The sequence below is a fragment of the Lepus europaeus genome, chromosome 19, assembly GCF_033115175.1.
Source record: "Lepus europaeus isolate LE1 chromosome 19, mLepTim1.pri, whole genome shotgun sequence".
NCBI lineage: Eukaryota > Metazoa > Chordata > Mammalia > Lagomorpha > Leporidae > Lepus > Lepus europaeus.
The window spans coordinates 2,556,254-2,569,330 of NC_084845.1; the positions used below are offsets into that span (position 1 = coordinate 2,556,254).

Genomic DNA, 13,077 nt, shown 5'->3' on the forward strand with positions numbered 1-13,077 from the left:
CCAGCGTTGCCGTGGAGACCGGAGGAGGCCGTGCCTGCGGCGGCGCGCTCGGGAGCTGGGGTGGGGTCTCCGGGCCCGGGAGCCTGAGGCGACGAGGGGAACCAGGCCCGAGTTTCTCCGCCCGTCAGGAGCGTGGGGTCCGTGTCCTGGACTCTAGGTCGTCGTTTACCCGTCCTCCACAGCCGCCGGGCCGGGGTTCGTACCGGGAATCCTGACGGGAGCAGCGGCCGGGGAGGGCGGCCCGAGCGGACCCCAGCTGTGACCTGGGGGCCCAGTACCCCCCGGCAGCGCGCCCCCGCGTGCCGGGCCTCAGGAGGCAGATCGGGAGGAACTCTGAGGAGAGCCGTTTGTGCGGCCCGCGGCAGCCCCAGCGGGTTCCTCCGGCTCCCGGGCTGACGTGCAGACACCTGCCAGAGCGGTCAGCGCCGGCGCCTGAGGAGCCTTCAGCCGCGGGCGTGTGTGGTGTTTAAGTAGTTATTGGAGAGGCAGAGTTACAGAGGTCTCCCATCCGCTGGTTCACCCCCGCAATGGCCACACCGGCCGAGCTGCGCCGAGCCGGAGCCAGGAGCCTTCTGCCGGGTCTCCCACGCGGGTGCAGGGGCCCAAGCACTTGGGCTATCTTCTACTGCCTTCCCAGGCCATAGCAGAGAGCCGGATTGGAAGTGGAGCAGCCGGGGACTTCGAACCGGCGCCCATATGGGATGCCGGTGCCGGTGCCGGTGCCGTAGGCAGAGGCTTAGCCTCCTATGCCACAGCGCCGGCCCAAAGGAAGTGGGTTTTTGTTCTTAACAAATTCATAGTTGGACAATAACATCCCCCCATTTTGCAAGTCACTAGGGGCCCAGCTCTGACTTTGTGACTGGTCTAACCTGCTCTGCCCCTCTCCTGTCCTGAGTTAGCGTTCCAGCCACGCCCACACAAGCCTCTTTGTCTTCTCCCAGGATGCCCTGAGCCTGTTCACATTCATATCTGTCAGCTTCCCTGACATCTTCACTTGGATTTATTTTAGGATTTATGTATTTATTCGAAAGCGGCGTTACAGAGAGAGAGGGAGCTTCCTTCCACTGGGGCGTTCCCCAGATGGCCACGGCTGAGCCAGGCTGAAGCCAGAGGCCTGGAACATCTGCGTCTCCCGCGTGAGTGCAGGGGCCCAAGCGCTGGGGCCATCTTCCGCTTTCCCCGGGTGCATTAGCAGGGAGCTCCATTGAAGTGGACATCCGGGACTTGAACTGCTGCTCATTATGGGATGCTGGACTGCGGACAGCGGCTTAGCCTGCTATAGCCACAGCTCTGTCTGCTGGATTTCTTAATAGGTATCTCAGACCTAAGGTGAGCAGTAGAGACTTTCATTCCCTCCCCCTGGAAGACAATTATTTCTTCTACTACTCCACCGTTTTAGAAATCAAGTCTTACCATTCACCCAGATGTTCAGATCAAAAATGGAAGGGTAGCCCTTGATTTTCCTTTTGCATCGTCACTGGTTCAAGTCGCAGCTGCTCTGCTTCCAATCCAGCTCCCTGCTAACCGCACTTGGTAAAGCCGTGAAGTTCAAGTCGCAGCTGCTCTGCTTCCAATCCAGCTCCCTGCTAACGCACTTGGTAAAGCCGTGAAAGATGGTCCAAGTATTGGGCCCCTGCCACGCACATGGGAGACCCGGGTGGAATTCTGGCTCCTGGTTTAGGCCTGGTCTAGCCCTGACCATTGGGGCCATTTGGGGAGTGCACCTATGGATGGAAGATCTTTCTCGCTCTCTGGCTGACTCTGTCACCCTGCCTTTCAGATAAGTAAAGTAAATCTGTTTTTTAAAAGATTTACTTATTTATTTATTTGAAAGTCAGAGTTACACAGAGAAAGGAGAGGCAGAGAGAGAGAGGGTCGATCTTCTGTCTGCTGGTTCACTCCCAAATTGGCCACAACAGCCAGAGCTGCACCAATCTGAAGCCAGGAGCCAGGAGATTTCTCCGGGTCTCCCACATGGGTGCAGGGGGCCCGAGGACTTGGGCCATCTTCTACTGCTTTCCCCAGGCCACAGCAGAGAGCTGGATCGGAAGTGGAACAGCTGGGACTCGAACCGGCACACATATGGGATGCCGGCACTGCAGGCGGCAGCTTTACCTGCTATGCCACAGCGCCGCCCCCCCCCCCAAAAAAAAAAAAAAAAAGTCCCATGCTATCCTCCAGTGCACCCTACTAGTCTAGGTCCCCAAGTCTCTAGACATTGTCCTGCTTCCTGTCTGGCTTCCTCCCACCCTCATAGCCTATCTGTATACGGCAGCCAGAGGGGTGGTCTGTGTTATTGTGGTTGGTGTAGCAGAACCATTGTTAAGTGTGCAGCTCACTGGTGTTAAGCATCACCCCGTCTGCCTCCAGGACTTAGTCTTCTTAGTGGGAACTGTACGCGCTGAACACTAACTCCCCAAACTCCTCCTCCTGCCAGGTGCTAGCAGCCCCCTAACGTTTTCTGTTTCTGTGACTCTGAGTTCTCTTACGTCTTTTGTGAGTAGAATCACCTAGAGTTTGTCTTCCTGGAATGGCTTATTCCGCTTAGTGTCGTGTCCTCAAGGTTCATCCCTGTTGTGGCACGGGGCAGGATTTCCTTCCGTGTAAGCGGGAGCGTGTTCCACTGGATGACCAGAGCATACAGATTTTCTTTACTTGCCAGGAGGGTCTTTCATAGATTTAAATAGAGTTGAGCTCTTTATGTTACCCCATTCTAGCACGCACCCTCTACCCAGCATCCGTGGGCCCCACGTGTCAGACCCTCCTCTAGCGCACCCTCGACCCAGCATCCATGGGCCCACGTGTCAGACCTCCTCTAGCGCACCCTCGACCCAGCATCCGTGGGCCCACGTGTCAGACCTCCTCTAGCGCACCCTCGACCCAGCATCCGTGGGCCCCACGTGTCAGACCTCCTCTAGCACACCCTCGACCCAGCATCCGTGGGCCCCACGTGTCAGACCTCCTCTAGCACACCCTCGACCCAGCATCCGTGGGCCCACGTGTCAGACCTCCTCTAGCGCACCCTCGACCCAGCATCCGTGGGCCCACGTGTCAGACCTCCTCTAGCGCACCCTCGACCCAGCATCCGTGGGTCCCACGTGTCAGACCTCCTCTAGTGCACCCTCAACCCAGCATCCGTGGGCCCACGTGTCAGACCTCCTCTACTACACCCTCGACCCAGCATCCGTGGGTCCCACGTGTCAGACCTCCTCTAGTACACACCCTCGACCCAGCATCCGTGGGCCCCACGTGTCAGACCTCCTCTGATACACACCCTCGACCCAGCATCCGTGGGTCCCACGTGTCAGACCTCCTCTAGTACACACCCTCGACCAGCATCCGTGGGTCCCACGTGTCAGACCTCCTCTAGTACACCCTCAACCCAGCATCCGTGGGCCCCACGTGTCAGACCTCCTCTAGTACACACCCTCGACCCAGCATCCGTGGGCCCCACGTGTCAGACCTCCTCTAGTACACACCCTCGACCCAGCATCCGTGGGCCCCACGTGTCAGACCTCCTCTAGTACACACCCTCGACCCAGCGTCTGTGGGCCCACGTGTCAGACCTCCTCTAGCACACCCTCGACCCAGCATCTGTGGGTCCCACGTGTCAGACCTCCTCTAGTACACACCCTCGACCCAGCATCCGTGGCCCCACGTGTCAGACCTCCTCTACTACACCCTCAACCCAGCATCCGTGGGCCCCACATATCAGACCTCCTCTAGTACACACCCACGACCCAGCATCCGTGGGCCCACGTGTCAGACCTCCTCTAGTACACACCCTCGACCCAGCATCCGTGGGCCCCACGTGTCAGACCTCTAGTACACCCTCGACCCAGCATCCATGGGCCCCATGTGTCAGACCTCCTCTAGCGCACCCTCGACCCAGCATCCATGGGCCCACGTGTCAGACCTCCTCTAGCGCACCCTCGACCCAGCATCCGTGGGCCCCACGTGTCAGACCTCCTCTAGTACACACCCTCGACCCAGCATCCGTGGGCCCCACGTGTCAGACCTCCTCTAGTACACACCCTTGACCCAGCATCCGTGGGCCCCACGTGTCAGACCTCCTCTAGTACACACCCTCGACCCAGCATCCGTGGGCCCCACGTGTCAGACCTCCTCTAGAACACACCCTCGACCAGCATCCGTGGCCCCCCACGTGTCAGACCTCCTGTAGCAAACACCCTCGACCCAGCATCCGTGGCCCCACGTGTCAGACCTCCTTTAGTACACACTCGACCCAGCATCCGTGGCCCCACGTGTCAGACCTCCTTTAGTACACCCTCGACCCAGCATCCGTGGCCCCCACGTGTCAGACCTCCTCTACTACACCCTCGACCCAGCACCCATGGGCCCCCACGTGTCCAGAGCTCCTCTAGCGCACCCTTGACCCAGCATCCGTGGGCCCCACGTGTCCAGAGCTCCTCCAGCACACACCCTCGACCCAGCATCTGTGGGCCCACGTGTCAGACCTCCTCTAGTACACACCCTCGACCCAGCACCCGTGGCCCCCACGTGTCAGACCTCCTCTAGCACACACCCTCGACCCAGCATCCGTGGCCCCCACGTGTCAGACCTCCTCTAGAACACACCCTCGACCCAGCATCCGTGGGCCCACGCGTCAGACCTGCTCTAGTGCACACCCTCGACCCAGCATCCGTGACCCACGTGTCAGACCTCCTTTAGTACACCCTCGACCCAGCATCCGTGGCCCCACGTGTCAGACCTCCTTTAGTACACCCTCGACCCAGCATCTGTGGGGCCCCACGTGTCAGACCTCCTCTAGTACACCATCGACCCAGCATCCGTGGCCCCACGTGTCAGACCTGCTCTAGTGCACACCCTCGACCCAGCATCCGTGGCCCCCACGTGTCAGACCTCCTTTAGTACACCCTCGACCCAGCATCTGTGGGCCCCACGTGTCAGACCTCCTCTAGTACACCCTCGACCCCAGCATCCGTGGGCCCCACGTGTCAGACCTGCTCTAGTGCACACCCTCGACCCAGCATCCGTGGCCCCCACGTGTCAGACCTCCTCTACTACACCCTCGACCTAGCACCCATGGGCCCCCACGTGTCCAGAGCTCTCTAGCGCACCCTTGACCCAGCATCCGTGGGCCCCACGTGTCCAGAGCTCCTCCAGCACACACCCTCGACCCAGCATCTGTGGGCCCCACATGTCAGACCTCTAGTACACACCCTCGACCCAGCACCCGTGGCCCCCACGTGTCAGACCTCCTCTACTACACCCTCGACCTAGCACCCATGGGCCCCCACGTGTCCAGAGCTCCTCTAGCGCACCCTCGACCCAGCATCCGTGGGCCCCACGTGTCAGACCTGCTCTAGTGCACACCCTCGACCCAGCATCCGTGGCCCCCACGTGTCAGACCTCCTCTACTACACCCTCGACCTAGCACCCATGGGCCCCCACGTGTCCAGAGCTCCTCTAGCGCACCCTTGACCCAGCATCCGTGGGCCCCACGTGTCCAGAGCTCCTCCAGCACACACCCTCGACCCAGCATCTGTGGGCCCACATGTCAGACCTCTAGTACACACCCTCGACCCAGCACCCGTGGCCCCCACGTGTCAGACCTCCTCTAGCACACACCCTCAACCAGCATCCGTAGCCCCCACGTGTCAGACCTCCTCTAGAACACACCCTCGACCCAGCATCCGTGGGCCCACGCGTCAGACCTCCTCTAGTACACACCCTCGACCCAGCATCCGTGGGCCCCACGTGTCAGACCTCCTCTAGTACACACCCTCGACCCAGCATCCGTGGGCCCCACGTGTCCGGAGCTCCTCCAGCTCGTGTGGTGCCTTTGTGCATGTTACAAGAAGGCACGCCTAGCAGACTGAGCTGGGCTCGAAGTTCAGCAGGTGGATGAAAGGAACGTCCCTGGGGCTGGCGCTGGGGCGTAGCGGGTAAGGCCACCTGCGGCAGGCATCCCATATGAGTTGAGTCCCGGCAGCTCCGCTTCCAATCCAGCTCTCTGCTGTGGCTTGGGGAAAGCATTAGAAGATGGCCCAAGTCCTTGGGCCCCTGCACCCACGTGGGAGACCCTGGAAGAAGCTCCTGGCTCCTGGCTCCTGGCTTCGGATCAGCACAGCTCCGACCATTACAGCCAACTAGGGAGTGAAACAGCAGATGGAAGATCTCTCTCTCTCTCTCTCTCTCTCTCTGTCTCTCCTCTTTGTGTAACTCTGATTTTCAAATAAATCTCTAAGATTTTTTTTGAAGATTTATTTTATTTATTTGAAAGTCACAGTTACACAGAGAGAGGAGAGGCAGAGAGAGAGGTCTTCCATCTGCTGGTTCACTCCCCAAATGGCCGCAACGGCTGGAGCTGCGCCAATCTGAAGCCGGAGCCAGGAGCTTCTTTCAGGTCTCCCACGCGGATGCAGGGACCCAAGGACTTGGGCCATTTTCCACTGCTTTCCCAGGCAATAGCAGAGAGCTGGATCAGAAATGGAGCAGCCGGGACTAGAACTGGTGCCCATATGGGATGCCGGCACTGCAGGCGGTGACTTTATCCACTATGCCACAGCGCTGGCCCCAATAAATAAATCTTTAAAAAAAAAAAAAAGGGAACATCCCAGCCCCTGCTTACTCGGCCAGGTGCCTGGAGGTCTGGAGGTGGTCATGAGGTTCCATGAGCCCTCAGCCCAGCCCTGTGCACCCTGTCGATCGCTGGGCTCCAGCACACTGCCCACCTCGGTGTTCCTCGGACAGCGGTTCTGAGAGTCCGCTGCAGAGGGTCCCTTGGGAGCTTGTCAGCCCTGCAGGCATCAGCCCCTTACCGCAGGCCCCTGTGTCAGACTGCGGTGGGCCTGGCAGTGTTGAGCCGTCCGGGGGTTCTGGTGCAGGCTTGTGTGCATCCGCACGCTTCACAGTGCTGCGAGGGTGGTGTCATGAGTCATGCATGAGAGCCCCCAGGGCGCGGCGGGGTGGGGAGTAAGGAGCCAGCAGACCCCAGCCGTCTACACTGCCTGTGCTTAAATGAGAAAGGCGACCCTGAGCACTTCTCCCTTCCCTGCTTACAGGGAGCAAAGCAGCCTGTTTGCTCTCTGAAGATGTCTGCTCAGGGTGTGCTCAATTCGTGTGGGCTGGGCACCCATCAGGAGACACAACCGGCACAAAGGATACAGGGCGGAGCAAGGCCGACAGCATCCGTGGGCACTGGGCTCAGTGGGTGTGGTCGGGGCGCCAAGCTCACAGGGCACCGCCCAGCTGTGAGGTCCTGAAATGGACGCAGTCCAGCACTCAGGACTGGGCTGCGCGCTCACAGACACCCATAAGAGCAGGTCCTTATTAGTGTAAGCCTGTCGTGACACTTGCGTTCTTGCCAGTGATCGGGTGAGTCCAGGAATGTGGCAGTGTTCTGGCCAAGAAGATGTGAAGGCAGACTTGCTGGGCACCCCTGACAGTGGGTCCCCCTCCGTGGGTAAAACAAGATAAGCTTGGAAGAAACTGTTGTTCTGCGGCCTGGGCCTGTCAGCAGTAACGCTTCAAACTGGGTCGGCCGTTCGGGCGCCATGAGGGGTGATGGTCAGAGCTCCCTTAGGCTGGGAGGGAGGGGAGGGGAAGAACCCAGGTCCTCCCAGCACGGCTGAGTGGCTGAATTGGCCAGCCGCGGCGGGAGTGCCCCTACAGGACGTGACTAGTGGGTCCTCTGCAGCTGCTTGTCCACACTTGAAACCGGAGTGGCAGCTCCCTGAGTGCGTCTGACGTGGCTGCGGGCTGCCTGGGCGCCTGTGTTCAGCCGCGCTCATCTTGAGACTCCTAGTCGTTGTTTAACGTGGTTCTGCCTGGGCCCTGTTCGTGAACGCAGCACCTTGATGATGTGGACGGTGACTCCCTGGCGTGTCCTTCCACTTCTTGACCCGGCGACAGTGTCCATCCCTCGGTGGTCAGTTCCGGTGTCACTTCCTCAGGAAACTGTCCCCAGGCCACTCTACCCACTTGGTCCGAGTGCCTCATCTGGGGCAGGCGCTCCCGTAGGCCCTGCCCCCACCCTGTGCTCTCTTTGCCGTAGCTGCCCCACTCTCCCCGTGTGAGCGACTCACTGACAGAGTTCAAGGCTTGTTGCTGCCCTGCTGCCGCTCCCAGCGTGGGCCTGCCTCCGGATGAGTAAGGGTTAAAGGAAAGTGGTTCCTAGCCTGTTTCCCAGGCCCCAGGGTGAGAATTCCTTTGGCAGCCAGTTTAGCTCATGCCCTCCTGAAGCTTCTCCGGCTTCTTTGTAACCCTGCCATAATTATTACTCAAAATCGTAATTATCGTTTTCTCTCTGTGTGGTGCTTTGAAGCAGTGCGGTCCTCCAGGGCACGCATGGGGTTTGGTTCATCTCCGGGTCTCCAGCCCCTGGCGCCCAGGAGGCCCAGGTTATGTTTATTAGATCAACTCATGAGGGAACGAGTCTGGGAATGAGTGGAATGAACGAGTGGCTGCACCCATCCCACAGCGGGAGCTCTGGTGGGCTGGGTTTGAGCGTGAGTCAGTCAGCTTTGGATCCCCAGCCCCCAGGAAATGTTTGATAATGGATAATTAAATTAATAAATGAATTGCTTAATGATGGGATCACACTGCCCATTTATTATCTCATTTACCCGCACACCCACCCTGTGGAATGACAGAGGAGATCAAAGCACCAGCCCATTTTACGGACGGGATAAGTGAGGCTTGAGAGGCACATATACTGTCACCTAGCGATGCGGCGAGAGGGGTAGGACTAGATCCATATTTTACGGCCTGCAGCAAGCATCGTGAGCCGCCTCCACCATGGGTGAAAGTGGACGTTGCTGGAGGGCGTGTGGAGGTGCCTCCTGGCACAGACGGCAGGTTTTCCGCAGGCCAGGGACGCTCCCTGCCTTCCACGTAGAGATGGTGAACCAGGCCTGCAGCGTACCTGCAGGGGGGAGTCACTGCCTAGGCAAAGGACTTCTTAGAATGTTCTTCCCACCTGTGCTGTGCAGGGTCTGGCCAGATGAACATGGTTTCCTGAAGGGGGACACTGTGGCTCCCAGCCCTCTTTGGGGACGTCGGGAAGGACAGCTGTCTCCCAGATTTCCGGATGAGAGTTCTGCAGGTGAATGCAGCTTGCTGATCAGGTGCACTTGAGCGAGTTGTGGAAAACCGATCCCGCAGGCACCCGCAGTCAGGTGTGCGACTTGCTGCAGCCCGGGAGCACGTCTCCCAGAGGAACCTGCCCTGGGAGTCAGCTGGGAGTCCGAGCATTTGGGCTTGAACTAGATGGTTCAAAGTACTGGTGAGGCAAGTGGGGACCGATTCCGTTGAGAACAGTCAGGAAGCAGGAACCACGTGTGACAGGGTCCCTCTGGGGGCCAGGGAGACCGTGCGAGGGCCTGTCCATCGGCCTCCTGGGTGGTGGATTTTGTGATCACAGCTGGATGATGGAGGCTTTGGGGGAATGTTCTGGAACTCAGAGCTGCACGTTGAGGACTTCAAGACAGTTCTTTGTGTTCTGTCACTCATCACAGGGCCTCAACAGTCCCTGTATCAGAGGCCTTAGTAGAGAAAATACTTAGGGTATCTCATCGCCTGATTCCTCCATTGAACCCAGCCCGGGACACTTCTCCCTGCTCCTCTGAGTGATCCTGAGAATGGCCGTTACTGCCCATGTGTATCAAATGGTTCCTATATACTGGAGCACTGACTTCCATAGCTCGATGTATCTCCTTAATCCTGGCCACACCCTCCTAAAGGATCGGAGTGGGGGGGGGGGGTCATGTTATCCAGGGTCACCGTTTGGATCACCGCAGAGAGGCAGTTACCACAGCAGGAAAGAACCACAGAGCAGATGCCCTTCTGGACTGCTGTGGAGGCCACACAGGGAAATCCTACTGACCAACACTTGATTTTTTAAAAACCTTTTTTAAAAGAAAGATTTATTTATTTATTTGAAAGGCAGAGTTGGAGAAAAGGGGGAGACAGGGAGAGAGATATTTCATCCTGTGGTTTACTCCCCCAAAATGGCTGCAATGGCCAGGGCTGGGCCACGCTGAAGCCAGGAGCCAGGAGCTTCTTCCAGGTCCCCTACGTGAGTGCGGGGACCCAAGGACTTGGGCCATTTTCTACTGCTTTCCCAGGCTCATCAGCAGGGAGCTGGATCGGAAGTAGAGCAGTGGAGACTCAACCCAGCGTCCATATGGGATGCTGGCATTGCACGTGGCAGCTCAACACGGCATGCCACAGCACGGGCCCCAGCGTGACACTTGTCACATCCCTTGTGCTTTTGTTGGTGACTTTGCTGTTGTGAGTGACCTCTGAGTGTAGCGTGGAAGTGCTGTCTAGGGTTCCTGAACACAAGGAGGCCGAGAGGTGCCTCAGGATGGAAACGTGTGTCAGACGAACAGGTTCCGGTGCCGGCCGCTGTCAGCTCAGTGTGAACCAAATATGTATGAAAACTCCTGGCGTCTGGCCTCGGCCTGGCCCAGCCCCGGCTGGTGCAGCCATTTCGGGAGTGAACCAGTGGGTGGAAGACCTCTCTGTCTCTCTCTTGCTCAATGAGCAAAAATGGCCGAGCTTACGTCCTGGTTCCATCACCATCAGTACTGAGTTTGAGGTGAAGACTTCAGTGAGTAGGCAGATTCACAAATCCACGAACAATGAGCCCACATACTGTGTATGTGATTTCATTTGTCAAGAGAGGCCGGGTTTGGAAACCAAACCTTAACATGACTGGCATAAACAGGAAGTATGGCCGCTGTGTTACGTGGCCTTTTCCCGTGGCCAGTCCCTCGGGGGCGCTGAGGACCCCAGCGCTGTTGTATTCCGCAGAGGCGTGGAGAGGCTCAGGCTCTCTCCACCTCACTGCACAGCCCTGCGAAGAGGGAGCTGAGGACTTGGGTTCAGACCGGCACTGCCTCTCCCGGGCGCCCCAGGGCAGGCTGGCGGAGGTGAGCTCATGTGTGGGACCAGCAACCTGGAAGCCTGCCTGTGTGGCAGTGTCAGGGAGAGCCAGTGCAGGCCAGCAGGCCACAGCTGCAGGCAGACATGGAGGTGTTCCGCGAACCAGCCCGTGCTGAAGAGTAAAGCTCGCAGCTTGCGCAGTGTGTTTACCTCAGCCAGCGCTCGCTGACTGTGGTGACGTTCTACCACGGTCCCAACAGCTGGCCCTTAAAGGATCACGGTATCACGACGTAAAGGAAGCTTACGGAGGCCTCTGGGGTTTGGTTCGGTTTGGTTCTGCCAGTCCTTGTCTCCCTGGGTGTCAGGGCTTGAAGGGCACTGGGGATTTTTAGTCCTCAGTACATGCAGCGCGAAGAGCATTTCATCCCTGAAGAAGGAACACAGACTTGGGCTTTCTACCTCCTTTTCAAAGGAGTTCCAGCTTCCGTTTCTGTCTGGCGCCTCCTGGGCCACGTGACAGCCAAGTGAGATGCGCAGTGCCCAGCCGGGTGGACGTGAGGAGATACAGATGCCCGGGAGACTTCCACAGTGCCCCGGATGCAGCCAGGAACAGCGGGCCCGGGTGCAGCTGCGCTGGGAAGGCTGCCTTTCACAGGTTTCCCCCATCATGCGCCTGGAGTACAAACGTGGCTGGGCCTCCTGTGGCAGCAGCAGTGCAGCTCAGGGCCAGCCGCGGGTTCTGACCCAGCGGGCCTGGATTTTGCACGCGCCCCAGGCTGGCAGGCAGTCCTGAGGTCCACACTGTGAGTCAGGGCCCACACCGCCTCCCGAGCTAAGGCGCTCAGCAGTGCACCCAGCACGTGATGAACCTTCCAGAAATAGCTGCTGATTAGCCGGACACTGATAACCCGGAGCCTCACAAGGTGCCCGACAGCTGCAAACTCCCCATCTCCACGCTGCTCCCTGCAGCTGCTCCTGTCACTCAGCCCCCACCCGGGAGGAAAACTGGGGCTGTAAAGGTCCCTGCACCTGGGACTTGCAGTGAGCACACAGCACGCGGGGCGCAGGCCGCTGGGGGCGTAGCACTCGGGGCGCAGGCCGCTGGGGGGCCGAGGGCACAGCACGGGGCGCAGGCCACTGGGGGCGCAGCATGGGGCACAGCGTGCGGGGCGCAGGCCGCCGAGGGCACAGCGCGCGGGGCGCAGGCCGCTGGACCATCCAGACTTATCTGGCACTCCCCTGGTCCAGCCCATCTCTCACCCAGCAAGAAGGATGCGTGCCGTGCACACAGTGCCACGGGAGGCTGGGGCTTTCCTGGCTACTAGGGACAGAGTCAAAGGTATCCTGGAAGGAGTCAGACTCACTCAAGGGAAGGACAGCGGGCAGCCCACCCTCCGGAGGACAGCGTGTTGGGGCTCCTGCCTCGGCTGGGACGCTCTCCTCCACCCCTGCCCTCGCTGCACAGCCTCACTTCCTCCTGCGGCCGACTGGGTCCCCCAGGGTGGGAAACCAGGCTGGAGCCGCCTCTCTCAGTTCCAGGGAGGGGTCGGAGGGAAGGCCCTGTGTGACCCCGCTCAGGTCAGACGCCCCGTGCTCTATCCGCCACTCTCCATCTCAAACACAGCCCTCTCCCACCCCGCCCGCCCTGGGACTTAAAGTCCCGGGGCTTTAAATTCCATCCAGAAGCTAATGAGCCCTCCGAGGGGAGCTCTGTCGTTGTTTTGACTGCCTCCGTCTGAAAACCTGGTTAGCTAGGGTAGTGCAAAGCTGGGTTAACAAAGAAACCCAGGCGGTATAGTGATTACAGCGCATTAGAGGTCTTCTTTCTCTCCCTCTAACAATACCTTTCAAATAAATACGATGTTTTTTAAAAGAAGTCCATTTCTTACATTTTAAAAGAACAGATACTTAGCCAAGCAGATAAGATGTGTGCATCCTGGGTCAGTCAGTCCCTGGGTTGGATTCCCAGCTTTGGCTCCTGACTCCCACTTCTGGCCACTGCAGCCCTTTCCAGGCAGGGGTGACGGGCCAAGTCACTGGGTTCCTGCCACCCACATGGGAGACCTGCATGGAGGTCCCGGCCCTTGGGTTCGTTCTCAGCCTAGCGGCCCTCGTGGACACTGGAGGAGTGAAAGCAGATGGACCACCCCTTCCCCCAATACTGAGTAAAATAAAAACATTTCTAACTGTGGCAAGACACAC

General features: G+C 58.9%; 1 protein-coding gene across 1 annotated transcript in view; it reads left to right on the forward strand.

The window, feature by feature from the left end:
• The first annotated feature begins 83 nt into the window (after nucleotides 1-83).
• Nucleotides 84-13,077, forward strand: part of ZNF787 (zinc finger protein 787) — a 32,623-nt gene continuing 19,629 nt past the window's right edge. The window contains exon 1 of the mRNA XM_062177821.1: nucleotides 84-195. The gene's annotated coding sequence lies outside the window, so the exon portion shown is untranslated. The remainder of the gene's footprint in view (nucleotides 196-13,077) is intronic.